The following is a 17,156-nucleotide window of genomic DNA, read 5'->3' on the forward strand; positions in this document are numbered from 1 at the left end:
GCTCCTGCACATATTAGGGGCAGGAGTATCAGAACAAGCTGACTGCATAATATCTCATTTTTAACATAGTATGGGAAAGCAACCATTTCTCTCTCTCTCTCTCTCTCTCTCTCTCTCTCTCACACACACACACACACACACACGGTAACTTCAGTGACTTTAGAAGTTCTTTAAATCAAGATGTTTTTTAGCTTGTTTCCTTGACGCTCAGTGTAAGTCTTCCTAGACTTAGCCAAGCTAGCATCTCCTTTCTGGAATAAAGAAAAGACAGTAGTCCCTCTCCTTAATATAGGGGAGCGGAGAAAACACACCTGTAGTGGAGAATGAATATTCTAATGTTTCCGAACCTTTTGGTGAAGGTGAAGGGGGCTTGTTGAAAACATTGCTGTGAGCAGATGGACCCCTGAAACCATCTGCTATGAAGCAACTAAATGTTCAATGATGCATTACGGAATTATTTAGCTCTCAAAGAGCCTGAAAGTAGTTAGTAATGATGGCATCTGTACCGAGAGCAAACAACCTACTTAGATATGATCTATTACTTCATAAGCTGTTTGCAGACCCTCACTCCTTGAAGAAGCAGCAGACTTCTTGACTGCAGGTATAAATTGTTACTAAAATAAAAGCCATAAATTATCATCTTAAAATTAGCATTTATTTTCCTCCTTTGTTAAATAAACTTTTTGTTGAACCCAGTTTTTTCTCATTCCTCAATGAAACTGTGGCCGACTAAGCCTTTTTCATGCCACTCAGATCAAAATGAAATAAGATGTATTTTCATTTCTTCAAAAACTATCCCTTGGATATTTCAGTATCTATATCAATATATCAATCTTTTCCAAAATAAATTTTTATTATAGAAATTATATGTGTCCCTTATTTTAAAAATCAGTAGATAACTAAAAATAGAAAAAAAAGAAAAGAAAAGAAGTTATTCCCAAAGACAGTATCACCATTAATATTTGGGGTGTATTTTCCTCAGGTCTTTCCCCACACTTAGTTTGAAAACAAATAACTTAGTTTAGTTCTATAATCCCTATAAAGTCAACGTATTTCAGAAACTTGTTTTGTGACCTACAGCCTGGGTGTATATACCTTTTATTCATGATCTCCTAGAAATAATAGAATTCAAACCAGTATAGCCATATAATGGAGTAGTACTCAGCAGTAAAACAGAACAAACAATTAATATACACAATGGCATGGCTAAAACTCAAATGCATTATGCTAAGAAAAAGAAGCCAGATCTAAAACACTACCTGTGATATGGTTGCATCTGTATCACATTCTGGAAAAGGTGAAACTGGAGAATAGGGAGCAGATCAGTGGCATTAAAGATGGGGACAATATTTGAAGCATGAGGGCTTTTTTTTTTTTTTTTTTGAGGGATGCTGTAATCATTCTGTATCTTATTTGAGGTGGGTGTTACACCACTGTATGCATTTGCCAAGTGCCTAAAACTCATACCAAAAAAGACTAAAGTTTACTGTATGTACATTAAAAAATATATTTGAAAGACTCTATAGGCCATAGAAATGATCAGGTCTCAGCTTTAGCCTTGCTTAAGGAGTCATTTAATTCATTTAATAATTATTTATTGAGTGCTGCTCTACTCCAGGCACTGGTAAGCCCTGGGGATAGAGCAGTGAGCAGGCAAAACTCCTGTACTTCGGAGCTTCCATTCTTGTTCAGGGAGACCGTAAGCAAAATAAGCACTTCAGTTATATTAGCTCATGGTAGAGGCTATCGAGAAAAGTAAGGCAGAGAGAAGAATAGTGAGGAGGACATTTCTAAGAAGGTAACATTTGAGCCCAGTCTTGAAGAAGATGAGGGGGTTAGTCCTGTGCTTTCCGGGGGAAGATCCCCTACTAAGGGAGAAATGCACTTGGTGCAATCCAAGAGCAAGAGGAGATATGGCTGATCTGGGGGCTGGAGAGCAGAGGAGGGAGATATGGTCAGAGGCTCAATGGCGGTGGGTCTGTGAGTATCCTACACAAATGGAAGGACTTGGGTTCACTCTGTGTAGGAAGAAGGGCTAGTGGAGGCTTCCAAACAGAGGAGCAGTGTGATCTTACTTACACTTAAAGGGAATCAGTCTGACTGCTGTGTGGAAGTTGAGTGTATGGCTCCAGTTAGTGAGGAGAGACGGGGACAAAGTAGGGAAATGCATCAGGAGACAAGCACCATCCACAAAGGGACACAGGTAGTTTGGACAAGGATGGTGGAGGCTGAGCTGGGGAAATCTGATTGTATCTTAGATATATCTGCAATTAAAGATAAAAGGATTTCATCATAGAATGGATGTAGAATGTGGGAGAAGGAGAAGTCAGGGATGACTCAAGGGTTTCGGGTTGACTGATGGGAAAGATGGATTTCTGTTAACTATAATGGAAAAGACTGGGGAAAGAAGAGGTTTGGAAGACAAAGTTATGAGTTCAAAAAATGAGCTTGTTTTTTAATTTGTTACATTTAAAATGTGGATTTCTGATTGAAGATGTCTGCTATATAGTTTAATATATGAGTCTGGAGTTTAGGGGAGACATCCAAGGAGGAGATATAAATTTGGGTGTCGGCAGCACATAGATGGTATTTTAAGTCATGGGATCTATTCAAATAATTTCCCAATGGGTGTATTCAAATGCTTCATCCTTGCAAAACGGAAAACAGTTCTTTAAGTTTCTACATACTATAGCCTCCACATCTCCTAGAAATCTCAAGAAGAAGCATGAAGGTAGTTTTTTGAAGCATTTAACCAGAAAATGAGAAATCAGCCTCAAAATAATAGTAATAGAATCTTCTCTCTTCATATCCTGCTGCCTGAGAATTTCCCTTTGGTATGATCCCTGCCCTGCATATAATATATCACCTATGAACTGTGTGGACGTTATTTACACAGCAATGGATTTTATTGTGAGGTCATCTAGGAATCTGCTGTCTATGTGAGATACACACACACACACACACACACACACACACATATACAGAAGGAATTTTTATTCCAGACAATTTTTAATTAAAATCACTTTCACTTGGCTATGTATAGAATTATTTAGAAGTAAAACCACAGAAAGAACTTGAAATATGCAAATAAACCAAATTCACAGTGTGCAACAATGTATAAAGATACGTTTACACAAATAATATATGGAAAAGAGGAAAATTAGCTCTTACTTCTCAGTCAGTAGTTAATGAGAACTTTCCATATTTAATTAATTTTTATAAATTAGATGTTTACAAAAGTTAGTCTTAAAAACTCATTAGTTTTATTTATATTATTCCAAAATAATATTCTGAAGAAAATGTTAATTTCTACCATCCAAAACAAGGAACAAGGAAGAAGTCTGTCCAAAATGGTGGCAATAGAGGCACTGAACTCATCTCTCCCACAGACACACCAAATCCATAGCTACATAGAGAATAATTCCCACTGGAAGAAATTTTTTTTGAGGAACAGCAGCTTCCACAACAAGGGATAAAGGGCCACATCTAGACTGTAGGAGAAACAAAAACACTCTCACAAAAAACCCCACAACCCCATCCCCATAGAACAGGGAGAGGTCTCACAGATCCAGAGCCTCTCCCTAAGAAGTGAGGGGTTTATGCCATGGAACAACTCAACTCTTGGGACCCATATCAGAGCAATGAGGGCCCCAAAGGCCAAACTTTGGAAACCAGTGGAGTTTATGTCCAGGGGACCCAAGGGCTGTGGGGGTCTGAGATATGACTTTTCAGGGGTTTGCATGTAGACTCACTTGTCCCAGGATCCAGGGCAAAGGCAGAACTTCGAGAAGCAATGGGATTATGTGTGAAGGAAATTCACTTGCTAATTTTAAAGCATTTGTTGGAGGAGGAGTAGCTAGTTGGAACTTTCCAGACATGGAGGTTCTGGTGAGCACTACGGTTGCACTCTCCCTCTCCCTTGCTGGCAGAGACAACCAGGATGGGACACAGCCTTACTAAAGTGGGTGGGTGAGTGCAGTCTGCACAGGGGATATCCCTTGATTGCCTGGCCTCGATGGTCAGAGGGGCTTGTGTTTGTTGATGCGAGACTATAACAACCAGAAAGAGAGTCTGGCAGAGAAAGGCAAATACCATATGATGTCCCCTATATGTGGAATCACAAAACAAAACAAAACAAAACAAACAAATGAACAAACAAAGGAAAGCCAGACTCAGCACCGAGAATAAGCTAGTGGTCACCAGAGGAGAGGTGGGTGGGGGGATGGGCAGGGGGAGGGAAGGGGGTTGGGTGAAATAGTTGAAGGTGATGAAGAGGAACAAACTTCCAGTTATCAAATACCTTAGTCGCAGAAATGAAAATGACAACATAGGGAATACAGTCAGTGGTATTGTAATAACGTTGTGTGATGACTACATTTAGCTTAGTGAGCACGGAGTAATGCATAGAATTGACAAATCACTGCTGTACACCCAAAACTAGTATGACATTGCCATTCATACTTCAGTGCTTTTTTCTAAAGTGCAAGGCAGACCAGTGGGTTTTAATATACAAACTACAGAAAGCTCACATTTCAATTAACCTTAAGAAACTACCACATAGGGCACCTGGCTGGCTCAGTCGGTTGGGCGTCTGCCTTCAGCTCATGTCATGATCCCAGAATTCTGGCATCGAGTCCCACATCAGGGTCGCCGCTCCTCGGGGACCCCGCTTCTCCTTCTACCTCAGCCTGCCACTCCCCTTGCTTGTGCTCTCTTTCTCTGTGTATCAAATAAATGAATATATATATATATATATATATATATATATATTTTTTTTTTTTTTTTTTAAAGAAAGAAACTACTGCTTACTGAGTTTTGGTGTACCATCTGAGAAAAAAAAGGCAGTCAGGCTACCTCACTCAGCACACTGCCTAGACAGGAGACTGAAAGACATCGCCATCTGCCTGTGAAAAAGGCCCATCTCCCCTGTCCTAGAGCTTCAACCTGAGGGACAGCTTAGGCTAACTGCACATGTAGGGGCCACAGAGCTGCTCTCAGGGAGCACAGGCGAGGAGACACCACCTTGGAACCTTCACTTGGCCTCACCACAGCTTGCTGATACCTCCCAGAATGGAGCTCATACACTCATCAGGAGCCCTGATTTTTGCAACTGTCACCCAAGGGACACCTCCAGATCTCCTGGCTAGGGAATGAAAAGGGTCTATGATTGAGGTTCCAAAGGACTATATATATTTGCAAACCTTAAAAGTTGCTGTCTGATGATCTTGCTCCCAATCAGCCTGAAACTAGATGTTACCGAAATCACTTCCTTTGGAACCCGGATGGGTCTTGGCACACCCTCAGTGACCAGGACCCAACAAGGATGAATCAGAAACTCACAGACAGAGGGAAGACTGGTGGTGATCACAGCAGAAGAGGGTTGAGCTGTGGGTGAAATGTGGGAAGAGGGTCAACTGCCTGGTGATGAGTAATAACTAGACTTCTTGTGGCGATCACTTTGTGGTGTAGAAAAATATTAAATTACCACGCCATATGCCTGAAACCAATACAGTGTTACATATAAATTTTACCTCAATAACAAAATAGAGAGACATGGAAAATGTTCTTTGTTGAATTAATAATTAATGATTTTTATTTCTGCTTCTCCTGAGGTTACCAAATTAAAATGACACTTTTTTTTTTTAAACATAATTTGAAGGTACTATCTTTTACTAAGATAATATCTGAAAGAGTGTTCTCTGGTAAAAGATCATCTAAATTTAAACACTAAAAAATTTTCCAAGTTGGATCCAATAGTTCTCAATTAATTAGTGAATCAAACGTTTATCAAGCCATGTTTGACAATTCTAACACCCAGCTGCCCTGCATTTTGCTTCTTGCTTTTAGAAATTTTAATGAAGAAATACAATACCTCTGAGTTACCAAGTGTAATAAATTTCTCAGACATTGCAGAATTGATCCCTAATTTTGATGTCATCAATTTGAGTAACACATTTGATAAGTGTGTTAATACAACAAACATTCTTCTATAGACAAACATCTCAGAACTCTTAACATTCTTCCTCTTCACTTTATTAGAAATAAAGAACTTCTAAAACTCAGTTCTTTAATTCAAAGTAAAATTTGAATCTAATGAATTTGTAATCTAATGAAATTAGAATAAAATGAAATCGTAAAGCAATGCAGGAGTTAAAAACGCTAGCGAAGACAACTAGCCATCTCTCACTGCCCTCAGAATTAAGTCAAGAAAATGGTTTTTTTTTGCTCTCCCAACCCTCATTCTTGCGATGGGTCTCTGCTTGATGTTGTGTTTTTGTTCTGTGTCACACTGCTTTGGAAACAAAGTTCTGAAATGTGGGGGATAAATCCAAAGGGAAATCCATGTGTGAAGGCTCAAAACAGGTTCCCCCAAACCACAGAGGTGACACACAGCTCTCCCCATCTCCCCACCACAGGCTCCAAAAGGCTCAACATCACCTGTCAATCCGTCACTAGTCAATCAAGGAGAAAGTCACAATCAGCAGCTTAATGACAGCCGGATGGTGCCTGCCTCTCATGAACTGTGTCCCGGAGTCAGAGTCTGCCTGGGACTAGGCTCCGTGTTCCATCCCCAGGTAATAATGAGATGTTTTTGTATTCAGACGAAGCTGTGCTGGCTCACACCTCTGACAGGACCCCCCTCGCCCATACCCTCCATGAAGAGAGGAAGAATCTTGGCATCCATTGATCTGACATAAACAAAGCGGTCTCCGATCATTAAAATAAGCAACCTGCCTTCTTCCTTTCCAATCTGATTTCAGAATGATAGGGTGTTAATTGACCCTGCAAAGGAGGTGGGCCAGTGTGAGGGTCAGTAGCCAGCCTGCATTTCCAACCCCGGAGAAGCGGGGCTGACATTCAGATAGGGACAGAAGCCCTCTTCCTCGCGTGGGTTTACCGGAGCCTTCAACCTTGACCTGAAGGGAACACCTTCTCTGGAAGTGACAGGTAATTTAGCCTTCTTGCTAAGTTCTGGGGCTCTCTGGTGGTGAATTATGTATGGTGCTTCTATGATCCAGACACCTGTCCACTGAGAGCCAAACCAAAGCTGATAGATTCCTCTTAAAGACCTTAGATTAGATATAAACTACCTTTTTCCCCCTAGCAAAGTCGTCACGATGCCAATCACTCTCCCTTGGGTTCCTCCTGTGATTCCAGGGATCTGAGCGAGGCCTAAAACAAACTGAGCAATGTTTGCTTTTACGAAATGATTCTTTGGGTAGCTCCGAGCCCTTTTTTTTTCCCCCCACTTTTTTTCCAAAACAGTCAAAAACCCTTTCATGTTCGAGCACTACTAGGCTTGTGAATTGTGGATTACGGAGGTTTGTCCTCCCAACTTCCTGCTGTGCCCGACAATAATCCACTCTGCCATATAAATAAATGCATGATATTAATTAAATCCGAGTTTCCAGCAGGGTTGCTAACCAGTTCAAAAGCAGCTTTTGGACTAAAACAAGCAAAATTACACCGCACTATCCTCCCCGTGTGTGTTGTAATACGAGACAGGGAGATGGAGTGTTTTGGAGCTGGAAAAGAGGAAAAAGGGGAATGTCTGTGGCCTTGCCAAAATCCTGGAGGGTGGGGGGAGGGGCTAGTTAAAGAGACATTGATGAAGTGCTTTAAATCTCCCATTCATGACATGGTTTAGAGCTCACTGTGGGTGCCAGGGAGCGTAGAGGGAGTGAATGGGTGTCGTTTTGGAAGAGAGAGGGCTTCACATTCTCCAGATGTGGTTCTCCAAAATCGGCTTCATGTTCCCATCTCACTCCAAGGGCCCCTGGACGGCCAGACTCTGGCCTCCATGGACCACGGCCAAGTACAGCAGGAGTGATTCAGGAAATTCCGGGTCCGGGGGAAGGCCCTTGGACATGCTATCTTTGTTGCTCACTATTTATCATACTGGAGGCCAAAGTAAAGAGCACACTTACACAAGCAGCACTTCTCTTCCGGAAACATGATTTGCGGCTGGAAGTTTGCTTGGAGCTGAAGTGACAGTGACGTGTTCAGCCCATCTTGAACCTTTCCTCTTGTTTTTGGTTTTGGTTGTTGTTTTGCTTTGTTCTTCTGGAATTGGAAGGAAGGCCTCCCTCCTTCTGCGGTGGGGGTTGCTCTCCCACTTCCTGCCCAGGGTAGTCCAGGAAGGAAAATATGGTCACCTGATGACTCAAGGGCACACAGGTCCATATCCATTAAAGATGGGATGTAAATGGGGGAGACTCCCCCGAGATGAGCCCCTCCCACAGCCACCGTCCTCCGGAGTGCAGACAGAGAATCTCATTAGGAATCTAATACAATAAAGACATGTAGATCTTTAGGGTGGGGTGGAGTGCAAATCAAATTAGCTTCATTACTATATTCTGCACCTCACAGCGCTTCTGCCTGTGGACAATTGCATTAGACCAGCGAGGAGATCAAAAGGCAAAAAACTCCCTGGAAATTCATTGTCTGAAGCAAGACTAGGGGCGGAGGAGAACTGCGGGGGAGGAGGCAGGAGTCAATTGTGTTGACCCAAGACATAAATTCAGTACATCTCCCCACACTCAGGCTGGGCCCTTTTCTTTGCTTTTCCAACTCCCAGGTCAGTGTCTTGTTTTACGTGGGCTGTGGGAGCTGGAGCAGAGAAGCCTAAAGGGAGAAGCCAGGAAACAAAGCTCCTACTTCTAACTCGGCTATCAAGCCATTTGAGCTTTGAGGGTTTTGTGTTTCCACGCTTTAAATTTCAGAAGGCCCTTCCAATAATTTAGGTAAATACACAAAACTGTCACCATGATGTCTCTAGACTTCTAGCTGATAACTGAAATATAGAGCGAGAAATGTTCGAGAAGGAAATGTAAACATATTTGCTCAAAAATAAGGGACATGTGTACCCTTACAAGAGAGAAACTGCGACGAGGCATTACTGTTTAACAGCAGATAAATATGGTAGAAAAACAAGCTTCACCATAATTGAGGACACACTGTATTTACTTAACAAAAAGTCCATTGAGGTACTAAGAGTTAGAGATGGACAGAAGTGAATGACTTGCACCTGAAAGTAAACAAATGCTCAGAACAACATCAAAATAATGGGTGTATCAGGAAGGTACAGAAACCAAGTGAGAGAGATCCCCAGAGTCAAAGCTGGAACAAGTTAAGTAACAAAGTCGTGCTGGAACCCAAGGTATGAAAGAAATGTCTAGATACCCATGAGTCCACACTGACATTAATTAATACATGGGGAGAAGTGACAAACATCTTGTGTGGCCAAATTCCAAAGAATTTACATAGACACTCCATCCTCAAGGAGGTGGAACAGAAACTCCCCACTTCCTTAGGTATAGGCACAAAATGACTTCCACAGAGGACAGGAAGGAAAATGGGGAGAAACGAAGGACTAATTTCATGGAGAAGCTTGACAAACACTCCCTCAGCTAGCTGATCTGGGTCAACAGTCATAGTGATGTCATGTTGACAGCATGGACCCTTGATACAACGTGATGAAAAAGACTCTTCGCCTCTGTGACCACCCTCCTGAAAACCCACAGCCCCGGTCGAGCCAGAAGAGAAACATCAGATGAATTCTAGTCGATGGGCCTCCTATGAGGTACTTGGCCAGGACTGTCACCAAAAGGTCAACAAAAACAAAGACAAAAACAAAGTGAAAACAAAGACAGTCTGAGAAACTGTCACAGCCAGAGGAACCTGAGGGCACATGATGACTAAATGAAATGGGGGATTCTGAGAAGACATCTGGATGAGGAAAAAAAATTTGGTAAAACTGAGGAAATCTGAATAGAGTGTGGATTTTAGTTAATAGTAATGAATAAATAATTGGTCCATTATTTGTGAAAAATGAGCCATCCTACTGCAAGATATTAATAAGGGGGGAAGCTGTGTGCTTGTGTAGATGAGAACTTTCTGCACCATCTTCTCAATTTTCCTGTAAATCTAAAACTGTTCTAAAAAATAGTCTATTTTAAAAAGTGAATCACATGCCTCTGCTCCAAGAGAACTTTCAATTAAGTAAGAACTATTCCAGAGACCTCTATAATAAATTCCTTTCATATAGGGTTAGTGCTCATCAGAAAACCAAACCATCAGAGTATTGCCAAACTGATCTTAGAGAATTTAATTTTAAGATTAAAAAAAAATTAGGGAATAGTTACTATTGACATCATCTAAAGCTACTTCATTGTTTATTCTATAATTGCAGAAGAAAGGTTGTAAGACATCCACCAGGAGGTTTTGGGCCTTTAGTTTTTGGGGGGGGGTTTGTTTGTTTTTTATTTATTTATTTTTTTTTTAATTGAGTGGTAGGTCTCATTTCACTGTGTGATTTTTAAGTAAACACTCTTTACACAAACCAATGATTGACACACAACACTATCCAGTGGTCATCTGCATTTCTCTCTCTCCCTCTTTTCTCTCTCACACACATATAAACACTCTATCCCCAACCCCTTCACCCAACTCTCTGAAGATAATTGTAGCTGATATAATAACCTCTTGGGTAAAAGGCCCTTCTGGAATTACATACCAGGCATTCATCTACAAATCAGTAGATACATATGGACAATCAACTCTGTCTAGCTGCTAAGGGCAGTACAAAAGAGAATAGAACATAACATTAAAAAGTTAAAGAATAAGGTGAGACAAACAGAAATTACAACATTTGTGTAGTCCATCTCCAAATAATTGGTATAAGCAGAAAGTCCAGCTACTTCTAATGACTCGTCAGGGGTATTGTGACTTAAATCAAGATTTTACAGAAAAAAAAAAAAAAAATGAACTTCAGCCTGGTTCTTGGAAGAGTATAGGGTGTGAACAGGGTAGGAAACTGGGAACTCAGGAAAAGGACCCCGTCGAACTGGGGGAAAAGGATAACATAAGAAACAATGACATCAAAAGCATGGAGTTTCCATGTGCAAGAATGGGTCTTTAGAGCTGGTCGAAAGACTATGGAGCCCACCAAAAAGTTTTGATGATCTTATTGATGATTGTTGGTAAGAATATGGTGATTATAAATTGATTCATCAACAAGCAACACAATACCATTAAGAATTCTCTGGTGGGGGTCATCTCCCTCCCACTCTGCTCCACCTCCCTCCCTAGCCATACAAGTTCTCTCTCTCTCAAATAATAAAATAAAATAAAATAGAATTCTCAGGGGGCCTGGGTGGCTCAGTTGTTTAAGCATTACATCAGCTCAATTCATGATCTCGGGGTCCTGGGATTAAGGCCTGCACTGGGCTCCCTGCTCAGTGAGAATTCTGCTTGTTTCCCTGCTCTCTCCAACTCGTGCTCTCTCCCTGTCTCTCTCTCTGTCTCTCAAATAAATATAATCTTTTTTTTTTAATTAAAAAAAAAAAAAAGAATTCTTTGGTTGGGCCAGGCATAAGTCAGAACGTGACAGATTTGTTACTTACAGGACAAATTGTCTCGTGAATACATATATACATGTATCTTCATATATAGTCTCACCTTATTTAACCCACATGATTTGCGTGATCAAACTTCAGAAATTCTATGTAATATATATGCCATGACATCTATCTAACCATTCTAGAGTTAGCAATTTGATATACAGAGTATCTCTAGAGTGTGAAGGACCTGGGACAAATAGTTTTTATGAGATTCCAGTCTATATAAACAATTTGATTAAAAGATTCATAAACCCATGTGAGATAGAGTGAAGACTGAGAATAACCAGTAGGATTTAGAATAATGGGTAGATGTCATAACTAGGAAAAGGAGCTGGTTTCGGGATCACACTGAGTCAGAGGTCTACTTGCCTCCATCTACACTTTGCTTAGGTGAACTACTCCTGGATCCTTTTTCACTCTTGAGCTAGTTTGAGATGGATTTTTTTTTTTAACTACTTAAAACCAGGGGGACCCTAATGAGCAAAACCAGACTTATCTGGAAGAAAATAGCAGTAACCAGAAGGTGATGGGCAGTCTGCAAAAAAATTGTAAACTAGGTCTTTCCATAGTTATTCTGACAGAGCTAGAAGAAAACGAATAGCATTCTTCCTGTCCTTGTACATTCACCAAAGTGCTATCAACCTTCACTAATTAAATTCCTCCTGTGTTATTTTTATCTTCCTGACTATCCCTAGGACTCATTGGCTGTATCATATCTGGAGATGTGATGAACTGTTACCCTTTCTTTTTCTCTTATTACCCCAATTTACTTGTATTCTTTGTCCAAAGAGATTATGTGTCTTTTGATATGAGGGTCTATGGTTGGCAGCTTTCATGGAGGGTCCTCAGTGACCCCTCCCCTTTGAGCCACAGCCTTATGGAGTCCTCTCCTCTTGCGTATGGACTGGCCTGGTGACTTGCTTCTAACAAAGAGAATGCAGCAAAGGTGATGGAATGTCCCTTCTGTCATTGGCTTCTACAAGACTGTGAGTCCTGTCTTGCTGGACTCTTGCTCTACGAAGGGAGAATATCCAACATCACAAAATATAATATGAAAAGAACCATTTCAAAACTACCATGTGCTGGCATCTGAACCATAATAAAATATGACGGACACGAATAGGTTTGACTCCCCTTTGATTACCTTTTGGTCTGCAAGGGAAAAGATCACCTCGGCAACAACAGCCAGTATCTACCTTTGATGGTTCCTGAAGGTTGTCTTAGGGGCTGAATGAAACTCAGGGGCTGAATGAAAAGCGAACTTTTCCTAAGGTCTCCCTCTGCCTTCTTTGTTAGTTTGCACCCCCTCCCCTATCTCAGGCCCCTCCCCTCCCCCTTCGTACCCCCCCAAGCCTTTGTGTCACTCTGTTCCTGCATTTGGCTGGCTTTTAACTTCTGAACTGAACTTCTGAGAGAGTTTAAAGGGGAGATGAACTGACAAGGAGATTTGCTTGTCTCAAAGCTCAGCTGTGTCTGCCTTTAATTAAAAATGGTATTGATTTTTCTCTGCTCTAATGATAGGCACTAGTCTGCTCTCCCGATGTTAGTCACTGACAGTTTAAGTATGAAACAAAGGGCATTTATTCAGCATTTAATGCAAAATTATGACTGATTAAAAAGTGATTTATCATAAGAACTACATCTGTAGAGGCTTTGGATTTTTTTTTTTTTTAATAATTCTATTCTTTCACCAGAGTTTGGAAGGAGTGGGTGGATGATAGGAACGATTCTCTCCTTTCATTCAGTTCTCCCTCCTTGGCTTCAGCAGCAAATAAAATATAAAAAGTTTCTCCTGAATTCAGGAGCAAAAAAAACATGGAAGGAAAATAAATGCTGGAAGTCAGACCTGTGGCATACCCCAGATGCCAAATGGTCAGTTACCAAGTTGCCTTCAGGCAGCAAAGCACTTGGTCAGCACTTCTCCAGACCTTCATTCTGACATCTGGTCCTCATTTTCCTGCTCCATACAGTGTTTGTCGCTGTAAAATTGACCCAACATCCAAGAGGAAACAAAACAAAGTGAAACCGTGCTAGGAACTTGAAGACATGAGAGCAAGGGAAGGAAGTGATGCTCACACAATGCAGTCAACCTTCATTAAACCTTCATGAATTCTCCTGGTGCCCAGCCGTGCGTAGGTTGTCCTGCAAGCCCCCCTTCCCAGGCACAATGGGGGGTGGTGAATCGTTTCTGGTTAGCCGGATCCTCAAGGTTCAAATCTCATTTCTCCCACATGTTAGATGTATGATGCTGAGCACGTTATTTCAGTTTTTGATGCCTCAGCTTCTCCCCCTGCAAAATGGGGTGAATAGTATCACCGCCCTGTCGGGTTAATGGGAGTATCAAAAAGTGGGAGTATTGAAACAATCAGAATGGTGTCTGATGCATAATGAATACCCCCCAAACATTAGTGAATTTTATTAGCTATCACACGCTATTACAAGATACATTTTGATTTCAGAGATGTTAACGTATGAAAAATACCTTAGAAGTGATCAAACACTATACATTGTTATTGCTAATAATGCCTGCTTATTTCCAACTGTGAACTCCAATCCAAGAGTGAAAAGAGAAGTGATCAATGCTGTCAATTTTCATAACTATCCATATGAAGATAGTAAGAGTTGGTACATTTTACACTCATGTCTGCTACCTCAGGTGCCTTATGGTAATACAGGCTCCTGGATTTGAGTATTAGAAAGGCCTGAGTCCCCCACCCCAGCTCTGAGCAAGTTATTTCCTGCTGTAAGTCTCTCTGTAGCAATGCTCACATTATAGTGTTTAATCTGTCAAGCAAACAAGCTTGGTAGAGTGCTCAAAAAGCAGGGGCACACACAAAAGTTTGGGGAAAAAGAGTTTTTTGGAAATTTTTTTTTAAAAGATTTTATTTATTTATTTACAGAGAGAGAGAGAGAGAGAGAGAGAGTGAAATCACAAGCAGGCGGAGAGGCAGGCAGAGAGAGAGGGGGGAAGCAGGCTCCTCACCAAGCAAAGAGCCCGATGTGCGGCTCGATCCCAGGACCCTGAGATCATGACCTGAGCTGAAGGCAGAGGCCCAACCCACTGAGCCACCCAGGTGCCCCTGGAAATTTTTTTTTATGATGAGGGTAAGATTTTATTAATAAGATTTTATTAATAAGCGATACTGATGAAAATAATTTTCATCTCTTCTTCACGGCACACAAAATTTTCAATTCCAGATGCATCACACATCTAAGTATGAAAAATAAAACAGTAAAGCACTTAAAGGAAATTATTGACCAGAAGTAAGAAACATTACACAGTATTTTCATGAAGTCCCAATAGTTTGTCTCTGCTTTTGTTTCCCTTGCCTCAGGAGAAATACCTAGAAAGAAGCTGCTACTAACCATGTCATAGGGTACTGCCTGAGTTCTTCTCCAGGATTTTTGTGACTTCAGGTCTCACATTTAGGTCCTTAATACATTTTGAATTTATTTTGATTATGGTATAAGAAATTTTCATTCTCTTGCATGATGCTATCCAGTTTTCCCAATACCATTTATTGGAAGAGACTTTCTTTTCATCAGTAGATATTCTTTCCTGCTTTGTTGAAGATTAGTTTGAACACATAGTTGTGGGTTTATTTCTGGGTTTTATATTCTGTTCTGTTCATCAGTATGTCTATTTTTGCGCCTTTACCATACTTTTGTGATCACTACAGCTTTGTGAAATAACTTGAAGTCCAGAATTGTGATGCCTCCAGCTTTGCTTTGCTTTTTCAAGTTTTCTTGGGCTATTCGGAGTCTTTTATGGTTCCATACAAATTTTGGCATTGTTTGTTCTAGCTTTATGAAAATTAGTGTTGGTATTTTGATAGGAATTGCATTAAATGTACAGATAACATTGGGTTGTATAGATGTTTTAACAATATTTGTTCTTCCAATCCATGATCATGGAATGTCTTCCTGTTTCTTTGTGTGATCTTCAATTTCTTTCATCCGTGTTTCATAGTTTTCAGAGTACAGGTCTTTTACCTCTTTGGCTACATTTATTTCGGAGTTTCTTATTATTTTTCATGCAATTTTAAATGGGATTATTTTCTTAATTTCTCTTTCTGATGCTTTATTATTGGTGCATAGAAACACAACATATTTATGTACATTGATTTTGTATCCTCTTACATTAGTGAATCTGTTTATCAGTTCTAGCAGTGAAGGAAACAGTCAACAGATCTAAAAGGCAACCCCGGTAGATAAAGGGTTGCAAATAACTTCATTTCATGAAATCTCCTTTAAATCCATTTACTCAAAATGATGAAGTTCTAGAACATAGGTGATGTGAGGTGAGGTGAGGTCTGGAGTTGATGACCAAGAAAGAATTCTTGAGACATCTTTGGTGTAAAATGGTGGTTTATTAAAGCATGGGGACAGGACCCATGGGCAGGAAGAGCTGCTGCTGGAAAGTTTTTATATCTTGTATGAAATTTTTAAAAGTTTCAATATAATCAGTTCAGGGGACATAACTTGAATCAGCTACATTATACTTCCTTTATTGTTCAGAATTTTTAAAACCTTCCACAAAATGACATAATGGGAGATAGGATGGGGAGCACCCCTATCTCCTTAGTATGTGGGGCTTCCACATGTCTTAATTCATTCCAGTCTCACCAAGTGGTGGTCAGGAGTAATAAAGAGAAAATATATAGCAGCTATAACATCGAGAGTGGTATATGGCTCATTGTGTTCCTTCTATGCAGCCTTTATTGTGCAGTCAAAGCAGGAATGCAAACAAGTCGATGACTCCCTAAATATCCTAGATTTTATTAGCAGCAGAGCTCCTGGGAAAGCCCATGACTTAGAAACATGAAGATAAGGTTCCATCCACTAAGACATAGAAAAGTGCCTTGTGTGTGTGTGTGTATATATATATACACATATATATATATATAAAGGTAGATTGTAGATATATATAATATAAATATATATAAAGATAGATTATAGAATTTAGATATATATATCTAAATTCTACAATTTAGATTGTAAGAGGATACAAAATCAATGTACATAAATATGTTGTGTTTCTATGCACCATATATATATATATATATCTAAATTCTACAATCTACCTTTTTAGCATTAATGGTAAGTGATAGCAAGCACAAATTGTGAGATACATTATTAGAGAACAAGTCCCACTTATGGATAAATTCCTTACATGGTGTTTTTCAAAGCAACATATGTGTGTTTATGGTAATAATGAAATATCTATGTCTGTGTTTGTTGTGGGAAAATCCCCAAGAATTCTGAAACTAAGGGAAGAATGATAGGCTCATCAGATTTCTTACTAAAGAGTTCCCTAAGAGAGGAAAGCACGTGTATGAGATAAGATGATGGAAAGTAAAGAAGAAAAGAAGATGCAAGTTTGAGATGACATCCAGGACAACACATTACCCAGAGATTACTAAGTGAAAAAATAGACAGAATTTGAAAAGAAAGGAAAAAAATCAAGGAAAGAGATAGCAATCTAGGAACAAAGCAAATGGAAAAAAACTCATTCATTTATTTAGAGATATTGTGTACTTACTATGAGCTAAACTGTGTTTTATGTACCTTGACTACATCACTTAACAATGTTGGAAAATATCACTGTTCTCTTGGAGTTTACATCATGGCAAGGAGATGCAGACAATAAAAAAATAGGTATTATATAAATATAGGTATATTTATATGTTATATAAACATTTTTATATACAAATAAAAATATCTGTTTTACATGTATATAAACATACATATAAT

The sequence above is a fragment of the Mustela lutreola genome, chromosome 14 (assembly GCF_030435805.1).
Source record: "Mustela lutreola isolate mMusLut2 chromosome 14, mMusLut2.pri, whole genome shotgun sequence".
In the NCBI taxonomy this organism is placed as follows: domain Eukaryota; kingdom Metazoa; phylum Chordata; class Mammalia; order Carnivora; family Mustelidae; genus Mustela; species Mustela lutreola.